The 14,628-nt window shown below is 39.6% G+C and overlaps 1 protein-coding gene across 2 annotated transcripts in view; it reads right to left on the bottom strand.

The window, feature by feature from the left end:
• The window catches only part of MTUS2 (microtubule associated scaffold protein 2), a 726,305-nt gene extending 713,048 nt beyond the window's left edge, over window positions 1–13,257 (bottom strand). The window contains exon 1 of one of the 2 annotated variants that reach the window (XM_001376400.5): window positions 12,796–13,257. The gene's annotated coding sequence lies outside the window, so the exon portion shown is untranslated. The remainder of the gene's footprint in view (window positions 1–12,795) is intronic. The other variant, XM_056794728.1, reaches the window with a different exon arrangement.
• Between the last annotated feature and the right edge of the window lie 1,371 nt (window positions 13,258–14,628).

Here is a 14,628-nt window from a genome sequence, read left to right as displayed (position 1 = left end):
ATGCGGCTGAAGCGGCTCTATGGAGTGCTGAGAGCTTGGTCAGACACCAAACACCCCAAGGTCATTCAGGGCATCCTGAGTCATCAGCAGTCATCCTGACTTTTGTCTTGTCAATTGACTTCGATGATGCTGGAAGAAGAGTGAGGAGGATGACTTTGTGCAACTCTGCCTCACTTAAATCCAATTCAGATCCAAGCCAAAACATCACCCCATGATGTCATCAGTCTTCTTCAAAAATGAAGAGCAAACCACCTGACATGTCAATTCTCAATTGAGCACTAGGCTACAAAGTCAAAAGCAGATTAGTTTCTGGTCTCAAATAGCTTTACACTGCTATGCATCAGAGTCCTGTGACCAATAAGATGGAGAACTAGACATTTTTTCCAACTCTTCTGACCTTTAGAACCTCTTCAAAATAGAAACTTTGAGCAAGAGATAGAGTAATTTCAACCATTTCCACAGCCAAGAACATCAAGGACTTCAACAAAGTGGAAAACTTATATCAGCAGAAAAGGCTAACCACTAACAGGCTCACTCAGTACCCATTCATCCACTGTCCACCAGCTGTGGCAGGGCTGCCCAAACCTACTCATGACTTGCAAAAGAACTCAACTCTACCCCTTCCTCCTCTGAGTGTTGAATAAAACCAGGAGGCAGAAGAATCTTGCTCTGGCTAGGAATTGAATGCTCTTTAAAACAATAGGTACTCATCTAGAGAAGTGAGGAACAATGGGAAGAGGGATAGGACATCAGAGTCTACATAAAGCAAAGGGTACCAGCATCCTTCCAGTTCTTTCTTTCAAAATTCTCTTGGGACAAAGACCAAGACCAATGAAACATGAATTGCTCAGATTGGGGAAAACTGTAACAGGTTTGAGATTCAGACCCTAGGCAATTAAAGAGGAAGGAGTCAGAAAAGGAACAATAAGGGAATATAAGGGGGAAATGACTAAAATTCCCAAAGGTCTCAAGAGGAAGAAAACTCAGTTAAATACATTGAGTATAAGCAGATAAACAAATAGGGAAGATATTAATAACAGAAGGGTATATGGCTGTCTGGTCAGCTACATGAATCTAGACATCTATGAATAAATATAGTAAGGCAAAAGAAAACAAATTTTCTGCCCCTGATGAGGTAGAGAATCCTGTGTAATCCCAAGAGAGCATGCCACCAATAGCAGGATGTTCCTGAATGGTTTAAAAGGGAAATAAGAATTGTGAAAGCAGAGCTTATAGCCAACATGGCAAAATAGAAAAATTTGAATCCAGGGTAGCAAGTCTTAACAAAGAAACAAACAAAAAAAAGAACAAATGATTGGGAATGGCAAAAAGACATTAGTGAAGAGTATATCATTGTCATATTCTGGACTCTGAGTGAGAAAGGAAAACATTTACATGGAGGTTAAGAATGAAAAGAAAGGTTCTTGAACTCATCTTGTCAATCAATTTTGTTGGTAAAGAGAACCACTACCTTTCTTTCCCCAAACAAACCTCATGACTGGTTATAATCTAAACCAACAAAATATTTATTCAATGATTAGTAGTGGCTGAAGGCTTTAAGAAGTTAAATATGATGCTGGGCATGTCCCTACATTCAATCATCCTTTCATGTCTATCAAAATGATGGAAAAATTTGTATTGGACAAAGAAATATGAATTGCAACTTAAATCAATCTAATATTTTGGTGATTAAATGACTGTCCAGGAGGATAAATAGATTGCAATAGCAATATCATGAAGCAAAACAGACTTGATTTTGGAGGCAGCAAATTTTCCAAACTTAGAATACTTTGTGTAGTGGGGGAAATTGCCTGTCTTCAGAAAATGATGCACTCCATGAATGATTTCAACAATCAAGTGTAAAGATAATTAATGCTGGCTGACTGAAAATTACTTCTCCTACACTGTCATCTAGCATAGATGGCATACATATTAAGTTTCTAGACTAGAACTTTACCGTGAAAGATTGGTTGAGTATAAAAAACTGGCTCCTTTATTAACTCTTCATTATTTGCTTCTATTTTATTGGTATTTTTCAGAGCTTGTGCCTCTCTTCTCCCCACTATATTTTTTCAAGGCCATTAAACTCACAAAATCCACATTAGCAAGCCTCAGCAATCCAATTGCCTTGTTACTGTCTTTTTAGAATCCTAACACACAATCTGAGTTTTTTCATTTTGGCAGGTGATCCTACATTTCTAAGACTGCTGGGTGTCATGATTCATATCATTATCCTATGTTACAGATGTGCCACTCATCCCATCTGCTTCTAACTTACCCTTAACACATAATAATCTCACCACTGTGAATGTAGTTTGGGGGGTTTTCAGGGACTAAATTTAAGGCTTCTGGGTAAGAATTATAGAGCTCTTCAGAGATCATCTTGACCATTTTTTCTGTTCAGGGAGGACTCGATTTGGCCTGAAATATATGAATCAATCCTATTTCCTAAAGTATTCAGAGAATAAGATTTGATAACTTCTGGTAATCTCTATACAGTTCACCATCCATGTGAAGAAATTCTTATTTCTCTATAAACTAAATCCTTAGGTGACAGTAAGGAGTCCATCTCTAGAAGCAGTAGGCAGCAAAAGAGTATAAGTGTTGTAAGATAAAAGAAAGAAAGGAGACGTACCCCCTGAGAGCACCAGAGAAGAAAGAAGCATAAAGTCTGACAAGACAACAAAGAAATAAAGTCAATGAAAAAGGAGTCAAGTCACAAGGAGATCAAGGAATGTATACCCTCCCCCAAGCATGAGATTCAGATAAACAGAGCTATGGTATGATGCATCTGGTCATTATGCTTGGTTTCTTAATGCCAGGAGCACACTGACCTCCATGTCCATTATTAGTTGTTGACATTTGTTTTTGTTCAGTTGTTTTCAATCAATCAATATCTAACACTTTGTGACCCTATTTGGAATTTTCTTGGCAAAGATACTGGAGTATTTTGTCATTTTCTTTCTCCATCTCATTTTGCAGATAAGGAAAACTGAGACAAACAGGGTTAAATGACTAGCCCAGGAACACACAGCTAATTATTGTTTGAGGACAGAGTTGAACTTAGGAAGAGGAGTTTTCCTGCCTCCAGGTCTGGTACTCCCACTGAAATATAATCACAGCAAAGAACTAGAAATAAAAAATCCTTGTCTGCAGGGAAATGATTAAATAAACAATGGTACATAGAATTAAATAATATTAATGTACCATAAGAGATGATTTATAGGAATCATTTTATATAAAAATATATAAGAATCAATTTTAGACAAAATTTATATAAAATAATATATATAATAAAATGTATAATACATACAAATAAAAATAAATAAAATGATTTATATAATGACTTCAGTAATGTAATGGAAAGAATGATTAAAAAAATAAATTGTATGCCACATAATTATAATGAGCAATCATAGCATCAAAGCTGGCTCTGAATGAGAATCACCTAAATGAGGATGATTCCTGAACCGATGGATGAGATGACCAAACAATAGCATGTACAAGGGTGCTCCAAGAGACCCTTATGAGATACCTGTCCTAAAAAAGTAGAATATGGCTTTTTAAAAATCCACAAAGGAGGTTGAAAGGGAATATTCAGAGTAGTAGGAATGAAACCAAGAAAAGATGTGCCCCCAAATCACAGGAGCAGTGAGTGTTGAAGAGAATTTAGCAGAGAAGAAAATGAATGAAATAGGATGATAACTAGTAAGAAGGGTAGAATTTAGTAAGTTTCATTTGTTTGGTGGGGAAGGTTTTGGCCCAGCCTATAAGGAAGAACTTTCTAATGATGAAGCAGGTCTGAGATTTCCAATCACTGGAAATATTCAATCAGACACTATCCTTTCTAATGCTGTGGCCCCGCAATACAGTCCCTCATGTTGTGGTGACCCCAAACCAAAAAATTATTTTGGTGGCTACTTCAAAACTGTAATTTTGCTACAGTTATGATTCAGAATGTAAATACCTGATATGCATTATGTATTCTCATTGCTACAAATTGAGAGGGTGAGAACCGCTGGTCTAGTTGATTCAGTCATGTCTGACTCTTCCTGACCTCATTTGGGGTTTTCTTGACAGAGATACTGGAGTGGTTTGCCTTTTCCTTCTCCAGCTCCATTTTACAGATGAGGAAACTGAGGCAAACAGGGTGAAGTGATTCGCCCAGGGTCACATAGCTAGTAAGTGTCTAAGATTAGATTGGACTTCGGGAAGAAGAATCTTCCCGACTCCAGGCCTGGCACTCTATCTACTGTGCCAAGCTAGCTGCCCCAGAGGCTATGTAGCCATCTGTCAATATAGTGTCAAGAAAAATGCTTAATCAGATAGATGATCAGGCAAGATTGCCTCTGTCTGGTCCCTTCTGACTATAAGAAGAAATTATTCTGTGATGGTCTTTGTAGTTCTGGACTCCCATAGGAAGTGGAAGCTGAAGGAGCAAGTAGATGGGAAGAGATTCAAGAACACACACAAACACACCCATGCATTTTATCCGCCATTGTAGTTTAATTGTTATAAAAAATTCCATAAAGAGAAACTTCCTCCACCAATGCACATCAGCAATTTGCTACTGATGTATTCTTTGAGAATCCCCAACATTCCTGAGAGGTTAAATGACTTGCCCATGAGTACAAGGCCAGCACACATCAAAGGTAAAACCTGAACTCAAGTCTTCCTGATTTCAAGACCAGGCCTCTATCCAAGTGACTCTCAAGTAATATGCTGCCCTAGAATAAAAGAAAAATAGTATAGTTTAGAGGATCTTATCAAACATTGCTTTGTTATTAACTTCTTACTGCTAAAAAACATTTTATTTAGTTTATATCATATCCCATAAACAGAAAAATAAAGATGAAAAAGAAGGAAGTGATCACACACTAAACATTTATTAAGCATCTACCATGTGCCAGGGACTGTACTAAGAACTGGGGTTACAAAGCAAGACAAGAAAAAAAATAAGCCAAAAAAAAAAAGACCAACAATCCTTGCTTTCAAGGAGGTCACAGTTTAATAAGGGAAATATTGTGCGACCTGACCAATAACAGCAAAAAGTGAAGAGTAAATAAGATTCAGAAAATAAGTGATCCCTGGCAACATGGGAGAGAGTAGTTTCACTAGACCGCAAGGAGATGGAAAAGTGAAGGGAGTAGTAAGGAAGTGACGGCAGGAAGAGTAGATGATGCTCACCAGGAAATTGGCAATGAAAGGAAAGAGACATTTAAGAAAATAAAAGCATGGGTGAATGGCTAAGTCAGGTGAATATGTTTTTTAAGATTTAGAAAAACCAGCTCATGTTTGTAGACAGGGGAGGGAAGAGCTCTGAAAAGAGAGAGAGAGAGAGAGAGAGAGAGAGAGAGAGAGAGAGAGAGAGAGAGAGAGAGAGAGAGAGAGAGAGAGAGAGAGAGAGAGAGAGAGAGAGAGAGAGAGAGAGAGAGAGAGAGGAGAGAGAGGGAGAGAGGGAGGGAGGAAGAGGCAGGGAGAGGGAGAGGGAGAGGGAGAGGGAGAGGGAGAGAGAGAGAGAGAGAGAGAGAGAGAGAGAGAGAGAGAGAGAGAGAGAGAGAGAGAGAGAGAGAGAGAGAGAGAGAGAGAGAGAGAGAGAGAGAGAGAGAGAGAGAGTGTAATCAGTGGACAAAACCCCTAGAAGAGATGTCAGAAGAGTGCCATATAGTAAAACTCCAAGGACCTGATTTTTTCAAGGAGTCAATCAAAAGCTAAAAACTTACATTCCCTCCTTTATAATATTTTCTTAACTTTACTCTGTTCAACATCTATAACTTGACAGAGCCAGCTTTGGACCTATTATCCCTTGTTGTTGTTCAGTCATTTTTCACTTGCATCCAACTCTTTATAACCCCATTTGGGGTTATCTTAGCAGAGGTACTGGACTGGTTTACCATTTCCTCCTCCAATTTATTTTATAGATGAGAAAACTGAGGCCAACAGGGTGAAGTGACTTGCCCAGGATCACACAGCTACTAAGGGTCTGAAGCCAGATTTGAACGCAGGAAGATGAGTCTTCCTGACTTCAGGTCTGGTCCTTTACACCCTGGGCTCTAATTCCCCTGTTGCTCTTAGATTCATATTACATTCTCTTACCTAGATTTGCCACTCTTGTGGATTTCTAGTTTGGATCTCAGAAGTACTAATCAATCACTCTCTTGAGTATCTGTCTGGAAGGGCCAAGCACTTGGCTCCCCCAAGTTTCTTGATTGCCTTACTTTTTCTTGAGTCCCCACTTTTTATTTCCCAGGAAATATAACCACCACTCCCAGATATAAAGGCAACAGGCATCTGGGGAAGAGGAGGGTGATCCTAGTTTTGATACTAGCAGGGCAGCACACTGACCTTTCACTGGCTCAGCCTCACTGAGCTGGCAACATACTGTAGATTTTAAAATAAAACCTAGTAATAAGAAAGTCATCAAATCTCTCTTCGCAACATCCACAATTCTTTCAATTTGTCTTGATAATAACATAGTTTCAATTTTTTTTCTATCCTGGTCACTTCCTAATGGATGCACACTCCTACTTGTCAAGGATCCTTCTGAAGTGTATTTTCCAGAATACACAATTCTGCAGATGTAGTTTAATCAGAGAAGAGCATGTTGGTACTATTTATTAGCTCCTTGGTATGGATAATAAGGGCAGCTGGATGGTGAAGTGGACTGAGCACTCAGCCTAGAGTCAGGAAGACCTGAGTTCAAATCCTATCTCAGATACTTAATAGCTGTGTGACTTTGAGCAAGTCACTTAACCCTATATGCCTCAGTTTCCTCATCTGTAACATGAGCTGGAAACAGAAATGGCAAAAGACTGCAGGATCTCTGCCAAGAAAATCCCAAAGGGAATCACCAAGAATTGGACACAAATAAACAACAACACTGATATTAATGCATCCTAAACTTTTTGTCAGCCACATCTTACAACTCATTCTCATTACCCTAATAGTTAATGAAATTCCCAACTATTGTTCTCATGAACTACTGTCTAGCCATACTACTTCCAGACTATATTTTTACAGCTGATTCTTGAACCTAATTTAGTGCAGTAATGAAATTATAGTTACAGCCAAAGAAATTCATCTGGAACTAAATTTCATATTTTTAGATCTGGCTCCATTACAGCTTGTTCTGAGCTCATCATACAATCCAACAAATCATCCTCTTAGCTTTGAATTCTCTTCAGATTTGGCAAACATTTCATTTAAGCTATAGAGGTCCTTCTAAGTCATTAATTGTTGAACAGGACTGGACTATCAGGTATCTCTTCAGAATGCCACCAGAGACCTTCCTCCAGGATGTAACTTATCTATTTATTTCTCAAGCCCAGATGATAGCCTTTCCCATAACCATGAGTAATGTGGGCTCTGCCTGGTCTGGGACAGCAGGAGTTGCCTGTTTACCAATCCCAAATGCCTTTCCCTTGTAGGAGGCTTCAATGAATGGAATGCCATAGATGTGGGGGACTAACTACAAATTCTGATTGCTTCAGAGCATGAGTGAAAAAGAGCTATTTTTTGAGAGAGGTCCCCCAAGATTGAACCCAATTGATGCAAACTCTGAGCTTCTATTCTGTGGGACATCATCCTATAATGTATAGAATCTGCCTTCCTTCTTTTCTGAAAACATTGAGATGTTTGTCCAACTTGAATCTTCTAGAATCTATCATCCTTGGGATCCTTCAGAATATCATTGACAAAAATTATCTTGCCTCCAAATTTTTTTCAAAATCTAATCTGATATAATTAGGATATAATCTGGATAAGATGTAACTTGAACCAAGGGAAAAAAGTCATTTAGTTGAACTATGCACTCAGTATATCAGGCTTCAATTTCTTCTTAATTGCATTTGTTTTACCCATTTCTCATTTGATGGTCTATCCAGAGATGATGCAAAGAAAATAGATGAATAGTTCTGCCAGATCTAGTAAGATAAATTTTAATAGGGATAAATGAAAAATATTATAATTGGATTAAAATAAGTCATAGTCACAAGCACAGGATAGGGAAGGCATGGCTGTGCAGCTAATTCTAGACCCAAGACAGATATGTCAAACTTGTAGTCAGCAAAAGCCAATGATTCCTTATCACTTCCAGGATCAAATCTAAAATTATCTTGTTTGTCCTGGCCTTTCCTACAGTAGTCTTCTTACACCTTATACTCCATCACTAAGTCTGTGTTGCAGTTACACTGGCCTCTTTAGCTCACTGTTTCTCTTAAATGACTCACCACCTCCCAACCATTGACTGTCTCCTGTGCCTGGGATTCTCACCTTCTTCACCTTTCTCTTCTAGTTACCCTGGCTTCTTTCAAACCTGAGCTAAAAGTCCTACTTTCTATAAGAAACCCTTCCTCTTTAATCTTGATGTCTTCTTTCTGTTGATCACCAGTTGATCACAATTTATCTTGTATATATCTTTTTTGTACAATCAATTAAATTAACAATTAAAAGGAACAATTATCCATTGTTGACTTAATTGAAAACAATTAAAATTAATTATTAAGCACCTACTGTGTGCCAGGCACTGTGTTAACTGATAGAGATGCAGAAAGAAGCAAAAGATAATCCCCGCTCTCAAGGAATTTATGTAATTGTTTAAATGTTGTCTGCCCCATTACCCTTAAACTCCTTAGGAGCAGGGATTATTTTTTGCTTTTCTTTGAATCCCCAGCATTAAGTAAAGTGCCTGACACATACTGGGTGCTTAAAAAATGCTTGTTGATTCGACTTGACTTCTAATCCCTTCTCAGAAAATTTTTATTGAGTCTAAGGATGGTTTCAGATATTCTAAAAGGAAACAACTTTCAAATTCCCTTTCAAAATCAAACTAGTACGAAATTCCAATGAAAAGTCATAATTTCCACATCCATTCCAAATTTTCCAACTTAGGATATAACTTTCTTGAATTTGTAGGAACCCCTAAAACCCACAAAATCCTAAACCCCCATCTTGTGACAGAAGTCATTCAAGAGTGCTTAGAGGCACTCCTAAATTTGGGGAGAGATATCACCACAAAATAACCTGTGTAAAATAAGGTGTTTTTACAACACAATCCTGGATGTTTCCAAAACTGAGTCTCTATGCATGAGGCAGAAAGAGAAAATTTGGCAAACACACTTATGAAATAGGCATCATTTTCAAGAAATTAAAAATATTTTTTAAAACAGTTCCCTATAGATACAAGTCTTAATAATAAAAATTGAAAATTAAAATGATCTACTATATCTCCTTGGCTATGTTCAAATGGCAATTGTTCCCTACAGAAAACTTTCTAGATTTGAAAGGAGAGTTTGCTGCAGTCACTAAAGTTGCTTTTTTTTTTCTAGAAAAAAAAGTGTTCTTTTAGGGCATATAGTTTCAGAGTTCTAGTAGGTCTCGGTAAAATTTTTATTAATCAAGGAAGAGAGAAATCAAGCATCTGATGATATACTTTTGGCCCTTGCTTAAGCTGCCTCTCTTTTACAATCCTCTTTAAACTGTCTCTGAGACTGTGGAGAGCCCTAACTACAAGGTTTCCCTAGTCCCAACCCTCATCTCAGCTCCCCTAATTCTCACCTTTAAACAAAAGTCACTTTCAGAACAAATTCACAAGCTGATGATAATGTTTTCAATGTGATATTGAGATTTCAGTGGCTCCACAGGGCCCTAGAGAACTTATCAGTCTGAATATTCTCAGCCAGACCAATGACAATCTGGGTCAGGTTTCTGATTGGTCTTACCAAAACAAAAATTAGAAAAAGCAATTTTTTAAAACTCGTTCTTCCTGATGATCTTAACTGACAGACACAAAAGCATGAAAGGCTTTATACATCAGCATTAAAATCTTTAGGAAATGGCTAATACACATAATGGGACTGTACATAAACCATTCTCTAGATCAGTGGTTCCCAACCATGCACCTCTTTCAACAACAACAGTGTGTCTGGACACTGTTTTTCTCCCTTCCTAGAAAGTGTCCTTTCTTAGCTTGGCAGTAGCAATTTATTACACGATTCAATCGGGTCAACTGACATTAAGCATCCTTGTTTCCCTACATTTTACTTTAATAATTTAGTTTGTTGGTAGTTATATAATAATAGCCAATCCTGAGATTTTCTTAAAATATCCTCAATACAGTCACATTTTAATATAATATTACACATAAAATATCTATTTTGCTGAAACTTGATATAAAATATCTAAACCTGGAAGTATGCTAGACAAATTTTTTAACAGAAGCTTTTTTGCACCCCTGTCTGTTATTTTAAGTCAAAGGCAAAAATCATTTTTATATTTGATAGAGAAAAAAATGAAACTCTTAATGAACATTGTGTTATTTTGTAAGCAAATAAAAATACTGACAGTGGTGTCTAATCTTTCACTAGTGTCTCCAAAAATTAAGAGACTTGACAGTATTCAGAGTTTTAAAAGTGAGCTACTGAATGTTGGAAAAAAAAATTACAGGTCACAAGTATATATACAATTCATTCCCAAATAAAAGATCTAGTATGCCTACTTCCAAAAAGACTATGTAAAAAGTATGCATAACATTTTCTCAGTTCTCCTTTGCTAAACTTTATTTTACTCATCTTTACTACTATTCAAAAAGGAGAGTAGCCTCTGAGACAGGAAGGTCTGAGTTATATAGTCTTTGTAGCTCTAAGTATATGAAACTGAATAAATGACTTAACCTCTCAGTGACTTCCAGACAACTAAGGCTATAAGTCACAGAAGGGGTGAGCTCCGTCAACAAATTAATTTCCTCACTGAACATTCATTATACCAATGAAATCACAGAGAGGGTACCCACTCCCCTCAATCACTCACCTCCAAAAAATCTATTAAAATATATCCTTCCTTTCCATTTCATTCTTATATTTTCCTTGGCTTCTCAGCACTTTAGTCATAACTGGAGTTGGGACATAGTAACCAAAGTGAAATCTACCACACAGTACAAGAAAGCTCTGATTCACATAAGCCTATAATCTGTGGTATAATACATTTCACTGTGCATATTATCTATAGCCTCTTGCTAAGTATCACCTGTTGAATATTTTTTCTCCTGATTATTGCAAGGGACTGAACAATGCCTGCATGAAGCCCTGTTACAGTGATGCCTATTATCTTTTGCCTGATGGGATAGAATCAATATAAAAGAGAAATCCTACAAACCTCACACTTGCATTATATGTCATACAATTACATTATATCTCATTATCTAGCAGATGAGCCTTACTATATCAGCAAAATATCTAATTTTACTAGGTAATAATCAGAAATGATGGAAAGGTAATCAGGAATCCCTTCTTTTATCTGAATCCAGTTTTAATTGGGTTACTTTAACTGGCAATGAACGATTACTAAATTTCCAAAACAGCTTTTGGAAAGAAAAAAGAATGTTATCAAAAAATTTTGAAAGCCTAGTAAGTTCTTACCCAGTTCCCTTTCCACAACTATCATGTTAACAGGAAAATAATTCCTACCCAATTCTGCAGTTTACCAAACAATTCCTGTTTCCTGTAGTTCTCTTAAATGCCTTGCAGTATTATCTGTTTACACCCTCCTTTATTCTTCCCTGGGTTGAAATGCTGCCTAAAAGTGCCCCACACCATCTTAGAGGAGGACCTCAAACTAGACAAGCTCCCCCCTTCTGGTGCGCTTTTGTTTTGAGGATGAAATGTGTTGCTTAGCTTCTCTCTCAGCTTCCCCTAGAGGCCTTGGTGATCTCTTTACATCCCAACCAATGAGCAGGTATTTTTAAATGCACTTGCATAACAGTGAGTATGGGTTTCTTCTGGGCTCCTGCCAGACACATTTATTCCCCCTGTTTGTGTTTAAAATAGAATGTAGTACCATCGCTTCCAAGTGCCAGAAATCCCTTCTGTGTAAGCCCTCCAAAGTAAGACTTATGTATATAAGGAGGGAAAAGGGGTCTCATTATAAAGTTCAAAGGAATTAGCACGATCGCGATAAAATGAACAGTAAGGCGGCAGACCAAATCAGCCCAGGCCGGGAGGGCACTCCAGGCTCGAACTAACCCATTCCACCCCTAGGAGATCCTTGGGTTACCCAAACAGTCAGCACGTGTATGCGCCATATAGGCACGGGTGTCCTGCAATTGCCCAACACGATTCAAAAGGGAATCAAAGAGCTTCTGCATCTTAATTATCTTCACGCGGGTGGCACAGGGCAGTTCTTCTCGTAAAGGGGAAGGGGAGGGAAGCTTTATTCCTAAGGAGGGGGTTGGGAATGGGAAATATCCCCTAAGCTCTAAACTCTGATCCCTCCCATGCCCACGAACGTGGGAGCCAGGGCCAAAAATAAAGAAGCGGCACAGAAGACCCCATAGGATATCCTATTCTTGGCAATTCCAGAAGGAAGCAGGGAAAATGTCCAAAACTAAGCAAACGGCTGTACTTAATTAGGCTGTAGCCAGGAGCTAGGTGCCGGACCCCCATCCCCGAGTATTTTCCTGTCATCGCCGAGGAGTTAGGTGCTGGGATGGGGATGCGGGGAGAAAGGGGGGCGCGCGGGGGGGGGGGGGGTCCCGCTGAGGGTCCGAAAGCTTCGGCGGGAGAAAGGGTCAACCCAGGTGCCAAGGCTGTACGAACTTACCAAGGGGCACCGGAAAGGAGAGGTGGGCTAAGAGAGGAATTGGAATGGAACCACACCTGGATTGCACTTCCAAACAACTGTAGCCTCCAAACACCTCCCACGCATCCCACTTGCAGATGCCGCGCGGAGGCAGCAACGAATTTCGCAGCCGCCTTAGCTTCAACCGGATCCCCCCCCCCCCCCTCCAAAAAAAGGACTTACCTGTACGCGGACACCCACCCAAGGAAGCTGCCGCCGCCCCGCCACGGGTCTCCAAGCGCGCGGCTCAGTGCCCGGGGGAAGGGGCGCCGAGTGATGGAGAGCTCCGAGGATGCACCTGGTGCCGCAGCAGCAGCAGCAGCAGCAACTACTCCTCCCTTCTTCCCTCCCTCCTTCCTTTCCCCGGACAAAGAGAAGCAGCAGTAGAGGTGGAGGCGGCGGCTGGGAAGCCGGCGCCTGGAAACGTGCGGCAGAGCGGGTGTCTCTCGCTCCAGATTTACTGCCCTCTCTTACAGCCCGGGGAGCGGGCGGGAGGGAGCGGGAGGCACGCACACTCCCATAAGGCGGCGGCGGTGGCGGCGGCGTTGGCCGCTGCTGCTGCTGCAAGCACAGAAAGCAGAGGGCGCCTCCAGCCACCCAGCGCTGCCCGCGACTCTATGCCGGCTGCAGCCATGAACCTGGAGACGAGTGAACAGCGCCCTCTGCAGGTCCCAAAGTCCTCGGCGCCGGATGGAAGTGTGGGGAATAGGGGCCGCCCTCGCACTAGGATGTTTTCAACCCACTCACCTATACTGAGCGTTTTCATTCCCAAATCCTCTGAGCTTGGTGTGCTGAATATTTCAGACTCCGGATAAAGAAGACAACTGGGTAGAGCACTCACAAGACAGTCTGTGTATGCAAGGATATCACTACGTAATTAACATTTAGAATCGAAGAGGCAATAAATTTGACTGCTCGCCAGAAGAATGTAGATTAGGAATATTGGGGGAAATTGTAGACTGGGTAAAGAGTCAGGAATGCGCTGTGAAAGGGAGACTGTAAAACTAATAAGTATTATAAAGAAAACGAATACTTTGCAGCTCTAGAAATAGAGAAGAGCGTTACTTTTTTCATTTTTTTTAAGCCTTACCTTTGTCTTAAAATCAATACAGTGTATTGGTTCAAAAGCAGAACCACAAGGGCTGTCACACAGCTGGAAAATGTCTGGGGCCAAATTTGAACACAGGACCTTCTCATTCTGGACCTGGTTCTCAATTCACTGAGCCACCCAGTTTCCCCTATAAACTATTTTCTTAAGCGCCTGCAGATGCTTAGACACCCTCTGGAACACCCTGTTCAGTTCTAGGCATAACATTTTAAGTGTCAGCCTAGAAAAAAAAAAAAAAGAGTACATGGTTCTTCCTATATTTCCTAGAGGCATAAAGTATTTGTATTACTTCTATTGGGCATAAATCCCTTCAAACAAAGGATTATAGTAACATAGATTTAGGAATGGAAAGGACTTTAGAAGTCCAACTTCCTCCTTTTGCAGATAAGGAAATTTAGGCTAAAGAGCCAATGTCAAAGCAGATATTTCTCTATCCACTGAGCCACCTCACTTCCCTAAGAAGGCATATCTAATGTTAACCAAATAGACAAAAAAAAAAAAAACCTATCTCCTTCTAATATCCTGATTCTGACCTCTGGATCCATGCAGATTCTTCTTTTATCTGACTAAGCTTCTAATAGTTGAAAATAGCCACCATGTCACCCTGGAGATCTTAAAGAGTCCCCAGTTTCTGCTAGGACATGTTTTCAAATACCTTTACCATCTTTGTTGCCTTCTGAGTCCAATCCATTTTGTCAATGTCCTTCTAAGTATATGATACCTAGAACAGAACCAAATATTCCAGATGAAGTCTAATCAGGGGACAAGACTCTGTTCAGTCTTCTGAACAATTTAATTCTATTAATGAAACTGAAGTTCATATTACCTTTTTTGCCTGGCACATTAAGACTACTCATTGAGCTTTCAGTCTACTAAGATCCCCATGTCTTTTTTATATCTTCATTTAT

This window comes from Monodelphis domestica, chromosome 4, assembly GCF_027887165.1.
Source record: "Monodelphis domestica isolate mMonDom1 chromosome 4, mMonDom1.pri, whole genome shotgun sequence".
NCBI classification, from domain to species: domain Eukaryota; kingdom Metazoa; phylum Chordata; class Mammalia; order Didelphimorphia; family Didelphidae; genus Monodelphis; species Monodelphis domestica.
The sequence above is the reverse complement of the archived record's forward strand: the minus strand, read 5'-3'. Positions and strand labels throughout refer to the sequence as shown.